At 34.6% G+C, this 13,586-nt stretch overlaps 2 long non-coding RNA genes across 4 annotated transcripts in view; one reads left to right on the top strand and one right to left on the bottom strand.

Annotated features, from left to right (window-relative positions):
• Positions 1-1,464, top strand: part of LOC137638228 (uncharacterized) — an 89,954-nt gene extending 88,490 nt beyond the window's left edge. For both annotated transcript variants that reach the window (XR_011043928.1, XR_011043927.1), the window contains exon 4: positions 957-1,464. This is a non-coding gene — a long non-coding RNA (uncharacterized lncRNA). The remainder of the gene's footprint in view (positions 1-956) is intronic.
• LOC137638227 (uncharacterized) overlaps positions 1-13,586 on the bottom strand; it is a 433,485-nt gene that overhangs the window by 190,863 nt on the left and 229,036 nt on the right. The window lies entirely within an intron of this gene.

The raw sequence follows: 13,586 nt of genomic DNA, 5'->3' as shown, positions 1-13,586 counted from the left end.
GTAGCAGCAGTAGGGGAGTCAGCATTATGAAGCTTCATCTGTGGTGGAAATGTGGGAGGTTGGGCTGTGGAACCCTAGCAGTACCAGCTGAACTCGGTTGAGTCCCTGTTTAGGCTGAAGGAACATAGAGAGTAGAGGTCCCCCTTTTTGTTTTGTTTCATTGTTGGTGTCGGCTACCCCCCAAATTGGGGGAAGTGCCTTGGTATATGGATACTCTAAGTTACGTGTTATTTCTAGTAACATGCGCTAAAATATAACCTACCAAATCCTCAGATTTCCTATACAGATTAATTTTACAATATACAAATTTATTCGGATTTTTATTTCAGTAAATATGCAGATATTTTAAAAGAATATGTGGCAACACTGAAGTGATCTCTCGAGTAATCTCTCTTATAGTTTCAATTCTAATTCTGCCAGTTATTTCCCAATATCCCTCTAAGGGATTTGTTCTCAATTCTACAAAATCTGTTGGAGATTGTTTCATTGTCATACCACGACTCGTGTCCATACAGTAACACCGATCTTACTCAACTAATATATAGCCAGATTTTTATTTCAGGCTATTTGATTTCCAAATTTTACTTAACCTAGCCATTGTATGATTTTTTTTTTTTAATTTGTTGAACTCAAATTCTAAGGATCCTGTATTAGAGATCATAGTTCTTAAATAATTAAATAGTTCTACCTCATCAATCCTTTCTCCCTCTAATGATATTCCATCTTCCATTGTATATATCATTCTCATTATCTCTGTCTTTCTTCTGTTTAGTTTAGCTTGAGCCAAACCTCATATTTCATGTTTTCTGGTAAGCAAGCTTTGCAAGTCCTGAACTGATAATATAGCCTGGTTTTTTAATATGTAATTTCAGGCTGTATTTGTGTCCAGAAAATTTTGCTGTGTAGTAAAATATCCATCCAGATGTCAAACTGATATTTCAATTTTCTCTCCACAGGATTAAAGAACCCATGACAAGAAGAGAGCAAATCTTGAAGGAATATGGAAGTCTCACTGGACCCTCTACTGCTGCTGCTGCTGTCAACAAGGCGAGAGCTCCTCAGGATGCATTATTGGAGTTCCCCTGAAGGTGGCAGTAATCTGTCAGGTCTTCAAAGAAGTCTAGTTCAATCAACGAATCTTTAACGAAGGATTCATTTCGAAATTTCAACTTTGTTTTACAAAGTTTTATATCCGAGTAGGAACCCAAAGGTATTTTTGGCAAACTAGGATAACCTGCAAAATACTTTTTATCTTTAGTCTTGTCAATAATTAATTACCAAACCTTTGGTGTCCTTCGAGATCATAGTCATGTGCATAGTTGGCCCTCGAAAGGATTTCCTGTTATAGACTGTTGTCAATGAGTAATATTATCTGTGAATTTATATGTCTATTTTAAACAAATTATCAATACGTGTGACTGCTGGGTCATTAACTTTGTACTTTACACTCCAACTTCTAAAATCTATTATATAGTTGGCCCTCGAAAGGATTTCCTGTTATAGACTGTTGTCAATGAGTAATATTATCTGAATTTATATGTCTATTTTAAACAAATTATCAATACGTGGGACTGCTGGGTCATTAACTTTGTACTTTACACTCCAACTTCTAAAATCTATTATTTGCATTTTTCAAAATTCTTGTAACTGTAACTTCAAACCATTTCTTTAATTATTCTTCTGCTTTCGTAACATTTCATTTAGATTTTGTTAATAGTTTATTTTAATGTTTAAATGATTCTTTCATTTTTAGATTAGGTTATTTCTGTAATATTACTTTTATCAATTCTATTCCGTAACTTTTAGTTGGCCTAACTAATGTCTGCAGAGTTCGTGATGTCGATGGATTCCAAGTTAAGTTTATTCATAATAGGCTAAAATCTTACTTAGTTTATGCTTGTATTGTCTATCCCTGCACTGTAGTACAGGCATCACCCTCATAGCTATCTTTATTCAAATAATTGCTAAAGAGAATCCTGTCAAATCCATCTATCTGATTCATTAAGAAATTGACTAAGTTTCTGCATGTATATTTGTCTTTAGTGTTTTTCCATTATAATTTTGCTGTTTAAAATCTTCATCAGTCCTTAATATAACGTTAAGATTGAGCAATTTCTTAATTTGATAGGTTTTAATATTTATGCAGTAAGCCAGTGAGAATCAAGGTAAAGTTGTTTTGAATTATCAAAGCCATTTTGAAATCCTGTAGACATAATGGTATCTGATGGAGATTTGTTGAATTACTGATATGACCCAATAAAAATTTCATATTAAATCTCTCTCTCTCTCTCTCTCTCTCTCTCTCTCTCTCTCTCTCTCTCTCTCTCTCTCTCTCTCTCTCTCTCTCTCTCTCTCTCGATAATATACAATTCAGGTTTTCAGTAAGTTTCCGTTCTGTTGAAGAAAATAATTTTTGTCCATTATTCTCCACTTGTTTTCTTCTCAGAAGTTACTTTAAATACAAATTTGATTGAATTTTCTAAAAGAAACATCCTTTGTGGAACATTCCAGCAGTCACACGTAAGATCCTTGTCCAAAATAGCTGAGAAATTGTCCTAAACTTGATGTTCTTGGAGTTTTTAGTCTTGGATAGTAAGCCTTAGAATGACTAAACTGTTTTTGCTCGAAATTTACTGATTTAAAGCAATGTTTTCATTGATATTTCGTGTAATGACCTTAGCCATGTGATCTGCTTCACACCAATAGTTAGGTAATGTAGGTCAAGTGACTTGATTGAAAGACTTAAGGAAGAATAAAGCTTCAATTTAGGTATTTGGGGATCAAATTGTTAAAGACTTTAGTTCTTAAAAGGTTTGAAGTTATGACAGATTTATAAATTAATGGTAGAGTTATAAGACAAGAGAATGGGTAGATACAAAATGTTAAGAACTATTAGATTAATTATAGATTTATAAGGAAAGTTGTTGGATTTAAGGTCTAGGAAAGAATATCTATGTAACAACTCTATTAGTTCTCAAGTCTCAAAGAACATATTGCCTGAAGGGTTGAAGGAAAGTGTAGCTATAAAACTAAAAATCTATTTAAAAAATAAAGGGTTAAGTGGTGTGAGGGAATAGATAAGGGACATGTCATGGTGTTAATGAAGTATGTAAAAAGGTAAAGTACAGAAATGTATCAGCTAAAAGTGAAATAGTTAAGCCATATTTACTGAATGTTAGTATGATGAATTTAGGTAGAACATTCGAGTGTAATTAAGTTTATGATCTAAATGGGACTATATGAATTATCGGAAAGCAGATGCAGATGTGTATCGGGACAGGATTGTAAGATAAGTTCAGGGACAAGTTTTAAGGAATAGGTATTTATAAATGACTTTTATTAATCTTTTTTATATATAATTAAATTAACAGTGATTGATGTAGGAATATCCTTTGATGAGACAAAAGGGGACAGTTTATAGATTCATTCTAGAAAGGCAGTCTTTGAGAAAGTTTGAGAGAAATTATTTGGGTGATTGAAGAATTTAGATTAGATTTAGGAAATAACCTTATCTTATTGGAGAGGGCAGCTTTCAGAATGTTTCCTTAGCCGGGCAATAATCATAAACTTTAATAATTAAAGAAATTTTCAAAGTTGAGTAAGATCTTTAAGCGTAGCAACTGAGGCAAATGAGTTCGCCTCTTGCTAGTTTGAACTATGTCAACATTAGGTAGCTTCTAAAAACATCGCTGCTTGAAACACTTAAGTGATTAATCTAGAATTATAGTTCAGAAAACGCTCTTGTTTGAAACTTGTGTTGGCAAGCAAATCATGCAGACATTGCTTAGAATCAACATTATCTGAATTGTTTTCATTTGCACTTTCAGTTGTCATTCTAAGATGGTTTAGATGCAGGAAAATTAATAGTCAGGCTAGTGGTCATTATATAGCCATTGTACTTTATGTATACTAAAGTTGCATATCAATGGTGAATAATATTTCTTGTGTAAATTGCTATCGGTTTTTTTTTTCTTTTTGCAATTGTATTACCTGCTAATGCATTGTTTCTGACTTCTATTTATATATTGCTATTGTATCTATTTATGCATTATTACTGTATCTTCTGTTTATACATTACTCCTGTATCTTCTCTTTATACATTACTCCTGTATCTTCTGTTTATGAATTGCTACTGTATTTTGTAATTTTGATCTGAAAATACATGTTTTACCAATGAAAAACGCAGAAAAGACATTAGCCATGTAAAGTACTAGAGATTTGTAATCGTAAAGTAAAATACATTATAGAAGACATCTTAAGACATTCAAGGCTAAGCCATGGATGTTTTTTATGTCTTCTATAATGTCTTTTACTTTTACGATTGCAAGTCTCTTGCACTTTACATGGCTAATGTCTTTTCTGTGTTTTTCATTGTTAAAACAGATGTATTTCTTTTCAAAATTACATAATACAGTAGAAATTTATAAGCAGAAGATACAATAGTAATGTATGAATTGAACGTACAGTAGTAATGTATAAAATATGCAGTAGTAATGTGTAAAATAGAAGATACAGTAATAATGTATAGGAAAGCAGTAAAACTTTAACTAATTTTGTAAAATTTATTACAATGTATAATTTATGAAACTAAAATTGTGAATAAAGTAAATAAAAACTTCTATAAAATATATTTTTCATTAGCATCACAACCATATTAAACAAAGAATAAATAGAACAAGATAATAAAAATATAAAAATTTCCAGTGACCTGGAGTGTTCTCCTTAATCTAACGTTCATATGACTGAGTGTTCTCCCCAGTCGTCCCCCTCCCTCTTCTGGTACCAGTAAAATGCCTTCATTCTCTCTCTCTCTCCTCTGAAAGACCAGAGACCTCATGAAGTATAAAACCTTGGTTTTAACCATGGTAAACCACAAGTGTTCATTTATAAGACTGGTTTATTCCCTTCCAATGTACAGAGTTCGTTCACTCTTCCACTGGTATTATGAGGGAAATATAGTGTCTTGGTATGAAAGTATTATCAAAATGAAGACTATTTTCTATGGTATTCATGTTCAGTCCAATTCTCAAAGTATATTCATTCCTGATAACTCCAAGTCTTGTGATAATAATTCATTCTAGCCTCAAAAATAAGTTTTTAAAATATATAAGGTACTTTAACTCTGGGTTTAAGCATAATCGTAACTGGGTTTAAGCATAATCGACTAAGAGTCGATTATTATTTTGTATTAATTTTCAAGTATGAATAATTAATTAAGAAAAACAAATAGATTTCAATCAATTTTTTATTGTAGAAGATTGGTTGTCATACATAGGACAGGTTTCAGTACACTCAATAGTAATATTAAGTATAAATATGAATACACTACAGAGTCAAAGACAAACTATATCAAATTCTTTAACCCCGTTTTCTAACAAACTCAACCAACGACAGAAAATCATAGAAAACGAAAATTTCAGATCCCATAAAATGGGATACTAAAGTAATATGTTATCTTTGATTTTTCTAAACATTGGAATGAGTTTGAAGTTAGAACATTTGAGATTAAAAGCGTCATGATTGTGTAAATTAGTTAAGTTTTCAATAAAAAAAGAGAAGGAAACGGAAAGCCCACCAAGGCCCGCCCTTTCCCACCTGGTAACAGAAGACTAATTAGGCATTTAGTTTTTGAATGAACAAAGTCACCAGGCCCTTGAATGCTTTCCATTTCCTTCTCTTTTTGAAATATTTTATTAAAAATCTTACAGACATTAATGCAATGATTGTGAATCAAATACGCCAAGAATAGTATGAGGATTTTTCAAGATAATGTTATAGTATTCTAATTTTGACATCTTAAATGATAAACCTTAAAGCAGTGACAGAACAAGGGGACTTTTTTTTTCTCAAATCTAAATTTTTGTTTAGAAACAATAATTAAATAGAAACATGGATGGAGGGAGTGGAGACCTCATCAATCTTATATTACAATTCCACCACGATCGATTACTCCAGAATCCCTTTGCCCTCTCAAAAGCAGACAGGAACCACAACTGCCCCAAAGGATCTCTCATCCGTCCCATTTCATGTGCAGGATTGAGTCGGGTAAAGGAGAAGACACGTGCAAACCACTGCCCTGACTATCCTTACTACTCCTCCTAGCAGATAGGCAGATCGGACCGAAGTACACATTAACCTTGCACGTGGACCACAAAAAGTCAATTTAGTTCCATGTGTAATACATTCTCAAATATGAACAACCCTTAAACTAACAGTAGGCCTACCTACAAAGCGAACAACCCTTAAACTAAGAATAGGCCTACCTACAAAACTTAATACCCTCAAACTAACAGTAGGTCTACCTACAAAGCTGAATAATCCTTAAACTAACAGTAGGCCTACCTACAAAGCTGAACAACCATTAAACTAACAGTAGGTCTACCTACAAAGCTGAACAACCCTTAAACTAACAGTAGGCCTACCTACAAAGCTGAACAACCCTTAAACTAACAGTAGGTCTACCTACAAAGCTGAACAACCCTTAAACTACCAGTAGGCCTACCTATAAGCTAAACAACCCTTAAAAACAGAGATTTTACCTGAGTGTCACATTGTCTTGTACTTATTCCTATCATACACACACTTGCTAATCGAACAGTAGGCCTACTTTATAAAAAAAATAGTACACACACACACTCACTCACTCACTCACTCACTCACTCACTCACTCACTCTCTGCCCAGTCCTGAATAGATTCTATTGATATTAGATGCTCCTGAACATTTCTGACTAAAACAAATTATTGAAAAGCTTAAGGAGAATTTGAATGATCTGGAATCATCCTCTCTTACTTTGAAGTCAGTCTACCTTTCATGAAATATCTTTGGCATTATAAACTTCGTATTTCCAATCTTAGTAGTCAGTAGATTTTTTAAGGATTTGAAAAATTAATTATCTTAAAACGTATTATGTGAAATAAATAAATTTTGAATTTGAGTCTATCAGATATCATAAAATTAATATCAAAGTTAAAACTTAGGCAACTGAATTGTTAGGCCATTATATGGTTTGGAAAGGTTATTAACAATGTTAAAAACATCTATGGGTATGTTAGAATTCCTCTTTAACTGTTAAATTATCCGTAATGTTAAGGATAGCGGAGGATCTACAGTTATCCTAGATATGGCTCAACTAGTTGGCTTCTAACCAAAAGGTTTTCATTTCGACCATCATGAATACTGAAGACAAATGAAACTCGATTTGAGAACAGAATTAAGGCCAAGACTTGCAAAGTGTTTCTATATTTCAATAGGATGAACTAATGGCTTTACTCTTTCATCAAAATATAATCTTATTTATTAAAAGACTTTCGAAAAACAATCAGAATTATAAAGTATCTTATTCATTTGGTATCATTTGTAAATATCATTGCTTATGGTCAAAGCAGAAGCCTGAAACTTGTCCCTTATAAACGAATTGTTTGAAAAAAAACTTAAGTTTGTCCTTCATATATTAATAAAGAATATTTTTATAACTGCATATTGAACTCTCAACACCTTGCCTATCACCTAATCTTAATGTGGCCACGTAAAATATTAACATATTATCAAAAGATTCATAAAATAACTATAATTTGGACAATCTACAGATAAAAACAATTAGGATATACCAATCTGGTAAAGTAAGCAAATGATAAAGCTATTTAAAAATTCTTTAGATTTAATCTATAATTAATGCAAAAACAAGTGAAATTACTTTCAATTGATTAACCTGTGGATTTGCTATTTCATATATTTACATAATTACTCATTATGAAAATCTTTGAAATCTACGATTCAAGTATGAAATGAATGTAGGCCCCAGAATTATTTAGATTATTCTCAAAACTCTTTGATTTGAAACTTCCCCTTTGGCCAATTATGTGAGGAAACAGATGTCTGTCATGAAATTTGAATTTTCAGAGCTGCCTACTGAACAAAGTTTACCCTAATCTCAATCTTAAACTCAGTCACATTATTTAAACTCAATCTTATTATTTAAACTCAATCTCCTATGCTTTAGTAAAATCTAGATTAAATTTTTGGCGTTAACCTGAGGTACAGACACTTGCTAACCTTGATTTAACCAGAGAAACACTAATCTAGGTGTCTCACTAAGATAACCTTTACACAGATCTATTAAAATCTGCTACCAATTAAACTAATTTTCACTAAAGACAAAACTAGTAAGAGACTATAACTCCTTTCTATAGACTAGATCCTTCTCTTAACACTTACACCAGACTTCATCCAACCATCCGTTCATTGCTTGTTACAAGTTGACTGATGTACAAGGAATGCATTGTCCTGCATTAATTAATTTCTAAATTCAATACCAAAGTTTAATTTTAAGTGGTAGGGCAGCAACATAAGTGGTGCACTCTCAGAGATGACTGTCATGAACCAATGATCAAAAAGTTTTCAACAAAGTTTTCCAAAAAGTTTTTCGTATCACATAATGACAAACTGACTTTTTTTCTTGTCCCTTCAAGTTACTCAGAGATGACGGTAATATCTACATTAAAATCAATGCAGAAGCAGACATTTGAAAAGTATATTGTACCATATTAAGAGAAAATGATAATCAAACTACCATTTGGTTAAAGTTAATTCCACCAATTATTAATTAAATCTAAATTAACTAATTGAAACTCAAAACTTTCCAACCGAATCAGCCCAGGTCTTCTGTATTTCGCATCGATATGAAAATAATGAAAACGTTCAACATAACTCGAAAATTTACTAAATTTCAAAAAATGAAATTGTGGCTTAATGGGGTGGTATTTGAAACGCTGAGTACATGAAATATCAAGACATTAAAATCTCTAAAAACTGATTTTTCAGGATTTTTCTTATAGTACTTACATAAATTCTGATAATTTGCTTTGAAGATTAATGTACTAACTTCTAGCTTTAGATTACCCTAAGTTACTACACATTTACTCAACATGGACGTAAGTTAACTAAAGTTTCAATGAGTTTAATCAACAGTTTATGACATTAAATATATTAGCATTTAAACATTAGGGACTTTAGCATAAGCAGATCAGAGTTTATTAAACTTTGTTAATTCAACAGTTTTTGGCTTTAGTTGTCTGGAAAGAATAGCGTAGAAATTATGATCTTATAGTGAACAACTTAAATTGTAAATTCAAATCTCAAGTGTCATTAAAATCAAAAGAAATTGGCGAGTTATAAAGTTTATTACAATATAACACCAATGTTCTGACTTGATATTTTGTACAAGCTTCAGAGGCTTATCATATCATGTCTAAAATTTCTGAACTACAAAGTTTCCTTGCATAAAATTAATATAACTTCAGAGTGATTAAGTTTTGTCAATTACTACACAAGATACATTTCTGTACATCAGTATCATAGTACGTCTTTAAAATCTAATCTCAAAAAGTCATACTTCAGTTAAAATCCTTTGCCCAATCATGGAGAAATTTTAGAAATACTTAACCAAGAGCAGATTAAACTAAATTAAATTGAAGTCATATGATTTAACCCTGTATAAACATCCCCTAAGCTAGGTTACCTGATCCTGAATTCCACAAATAATGACTTTAATCATCCCTTAATTCCCCTAATCAACATTGGCACTAACTCCCTACTAACAACTAAAACTATACCAACAACAATATACTCAAGAATGTATTACACATTTCTTCTAAAATGACTAACAGCAGTTCTTTATCCCTTCTTTATGTCGTGAACAGAAACAGTAGGAATCGGATATCTTGGGACATTTATAGTCCCAGCTGGACACCTTTTCAGAGAGCTCGGGTTTCTCTCAGTGTAATGGAAAGCACTGGATTGCAAGACTGATTCTGCCAACACTTTTTGAGAAAGTTATCTAAAATTTTAAAACTAAATTAAAATATCTCTACAACATTTTGATTTTCATTGACAGATAAAATTGAAAAATTGAAACATTACAGTTACTAATTTCACATTAACATTAAAATTTCACATATTCTTGGACAGAATTTAAATCACTCTCTTGACAAAAAGTTTTTCACAACTCAATATACACAATACATGACAAATTTGATATAGTTTGATTTGAAATGACAGTGTGTACATAACAGAAACCTGTTCAATTTGACATTACAATCTCCTACAATTCAAGATTAAAGATTAAAGATTTTTAAAAAGTTTTAAATTAAATTTCAAAAATATCTAAAAGTATGAAACATCAAAAATCTAAAATAATTTGAGGCTTTAAAGATCCTTTAACAAGACTGAATTATTATCATGACTAGAATTGACAAGACAGAATCTACCCTGACAAGATTTCAAGGAAATCAAATTGGACTGAACATGTTCACCATGGCACAGTCTATCATTTTGACAATACAACATAAACAAGTTAACAATCTTCTTCTCTCATTAAACCAGCAAAAGAATGAACGAGTTCCGTACATGGGAAGTTTATAAACAGCCTAAATGAACAGTGGTTCCAGTCAAAAGCAAGATATATACTTCAAGGGTCCTCTGGCCTTTCAGTGGTGAGGAATATGGCAAATACTGATACCAGAAGAGGTAAGGGGGCAGATGGGGAGAGAGGCTCAGTCATATGAACGTTCCCATTAATTTTTAAAATCTTTCCAAATAAGGAGGGGGAAGGATCAAGGAGTGGGAATGGGAGTTCTGGAACTTTAGTTATGTGTTAGAGTAAACAATCTGAATCTAACACATTTGCAAGATTTTCCAAAATACTGCCCTCTATCATTTAAAAAAAAAAAAAATCAGAGTTAATTTCAAGGTATGTTCATGTAGCTCAAGAGAAGATGAGAAATATCACTAATACTAGACAAAGCCCTACAATTTCATACACTCACATACTAGCCATTTCACACAAAAGCCCTCCTAGCCATTTCACACAAAAGTCTTCCTAGCCATTTCACACAAAAGTCTTCCTAGCCTTTTCACACTGAAGCCTTTACTAGCCTTTTCACACTAAAGCCTTCCTAGCCTTTTCACACTAAAGCCTTCCTAGCCTTTTCACACTAAAGCCTTTCCTAGCCTTTACTCACTAAAGCCTTTCCTAGCCACTTCATACAAAAGCCCTCCTAGCCATTTCACACAAAAGTATTCCTAGCCTTTTCACACTAAAACCTTCCTAGCCCTTTCAAACAAAAGCCCTTCTAGCCACTTCACACAAAAGCCCTCCTAGCCATTTCACACAAAAGTCTTCCTAGCCTTTTCACACTAAAGCCTTTACTAGCCTTTTCACACTAAAGCCTTTCCTAGCCTTTTCACACTAAACCCTTTCCTAACCTTTTCACACAAAAGCCCTTCTAGCCACTTCACATAAAAGCCCTCCTAGCCATTTCACACAAAAGTCATCCTAGCCTTTTCACACTAAAGCCTTCCTAGCCCTTTCACACAAAAGCCCTCCTAGCCATTTCACACTAAAGCCCTCCTAGCCATTTCACACCAAAGTCTTCCTAGCCTTTTCACACCAAAGTCTTCCTAGCCTTTTCACACTAAAGCCTTTCCTAGCCTTTTCACACCAAAGCCTTCCTAGCCTTTTCACACTAAAGCCTTTCCTAGCCATTTCACACAAAAGCCCTCCTAGCCATTTCACACCAAAGTCTTCCTAGCCATTTCACACCAAAGTCTTCCTAGCCTTTTCACACTAAAGCCTTTCCTAGCCCTTTCACACCAAAGTCTTCCTAGCCATTTCACACCAAAGTCTTCCTAGCCATTTCACACCAAAGTCTTCCTAGCCTTTTCACACTAAAGCCTTTCCTAGCCTTTTCACACCAAAGCCTTCCTAGCCTTTTCACACTAAAGCCTTTCCTAGCCTTTTCACACCAAAACCTTCCTAGCCTTTTCACACTAAAGCCCTCCTAGCCATTTCACACCAAAGTCTTCCTAGCCATTTCACACCAAAGTCTTCCTAGCCTTTTCACACTAAAGCTTTTCCTAGCCTTTTCACACCAAAGCCTTCCTAGCCTTTTCACACCAAAGCCTTCCTAGCCTTTTCACACTAAAGCCCTCCTAGCCTTTTCACACTAAAGCCCTCCTAGCCATTTCACACCAAAGTCTTATTAGCCACTTCACACCAAAGCCTTTCCTAGCCTTTTCACACCAAAGCCTTCCTAGCCTTTTCACACTAAAGCCCTCCTAGCCATTTCACACTAAAGCCTTTCCTAGCCTTTTCACACTAAAGCCTTTCCTAGCCTTTTCACACCAAAGCCTTCCTAGCCTTTTCACACTAAAGCCCTCCTAGCCATTTCACACCAAAGCCTTCCTAGTCTTTTCACACTAAAGCCCTCCTAGCCATTTCACACCAAAGTCTTATTGGCCACTTCACACCAAAGCCCTCCTAGCCTTTTCACACCAAAGCCTTCCTAGCCTTTTCACACTAAAGCCCTCCTAGCCATTTCACACCAAAGTCTTATTAGCCACTTCACACCAAAGCTCTCCTAGCCTTTTCACACCAAAGCCTTCCTAGCCTTTTCACACTAAAGCCCTCCTAGCCATTTCACACCAAAGTCTTATTAGCCACTTCACACCAAAGCTCTCCTAGCCTTTTCACACCAAAGCCTTCCTAGCCTTTTCACACTAAAGCCCTCCTAGCCATTTCACACCAAAGCCTTCCTAGTCTTTTCACACTAAAGCCCTCCTAGCCATTTCACACCAAAGTCTTATTAGCCACTTCACACCAAAGCTCTCCTAGCCTTTTCACACCAAAGCCTTCCTAGCCTTTTCACACTAAAGCCCTCCTAGCCATTTCACACCAAAGTCTTATTAGCCACTTCACACCAAAGCTCTCCTAGCCTTTTCACACCAAAGCCTTCCTAGCCTTTTCACACTAAAGCCCTCCTAGCCATTTCACACCAAAGTCTTATTAGCCACTTCACACCAAAGCTCTCCTAGCCTTTTCACACCAAAGCCTTCCTAGCCTTTTCACACTAAAGCCCTCCTAGCCATTTCACACCAAAGCCTTCCTAGTCTTTTCACACTAAAGCCCTCCTAGCCATTTCACACCAAAGTCTTATTAGCCACTTCACACCAAAGCTCTCCTAGCCTTTTCACACCAAAGCCTTCCTAGCCTTTTCACACTAAAGCCCTCCTAGCCATTTCACACTAAAGCCTTTCCTGACCTTTTCACACCAAAGCCTTCCTAGCCTTTTTAAACTAAAGCCTTTCCTAGCCATTTCACACAAAAGCCCTCCTAGCCATTTCACACCAAAGTCTTCCCAGCCATTTCACACCAAAGTCTTCCTAGCCTTTTCACACTAAAGCCTTTCCTAGCCCTTTCACACAAAAGTCTTCCTAGCCATTACACACCAAAGTCTTCCTAGCCATTTCACACCAAAGTCTTCCTAGCCTTTTCACACTAAAGCCTTTCCTAGCCTTTTCACACCAAAGCCTTCCTAGCCTTTTCACACTAAAGCCTTTCCTAGCCTTTTCACACCAAAGTCTTCCTAGCCTTTTCACACTAAAGCCCTCCTAGCCATTTCACACCAAAGTCTTCCTAGCCATTTCACACCAAAGTCTTCCTAGCCTTTTCACACTAAAGCTTTTCCTAGCCTTTTCACACCAAAGCCTTCCTAGCCTTTTGCACACTAAAGCCCTCCTAGCCATTTC

Source organism: Palaemon carinicauda, chromosome 3, assembly GCF_036898095.1.
Source record: "Palaemon carinicauda isolate YSFRI2023 chromosome 3, ASM3689809v2, whole genome shotgun sequence".
Classification (NCBI taxonomy): Eukaryota; Metazoa; Arthropoda; class Malacostraca; order Decapoda; family Palaemonidae; genus Palaemon; species Palaemon carinicauda.
This window is presented reverse-complemented; position numbering and strand designations above follow the sequence as displayed.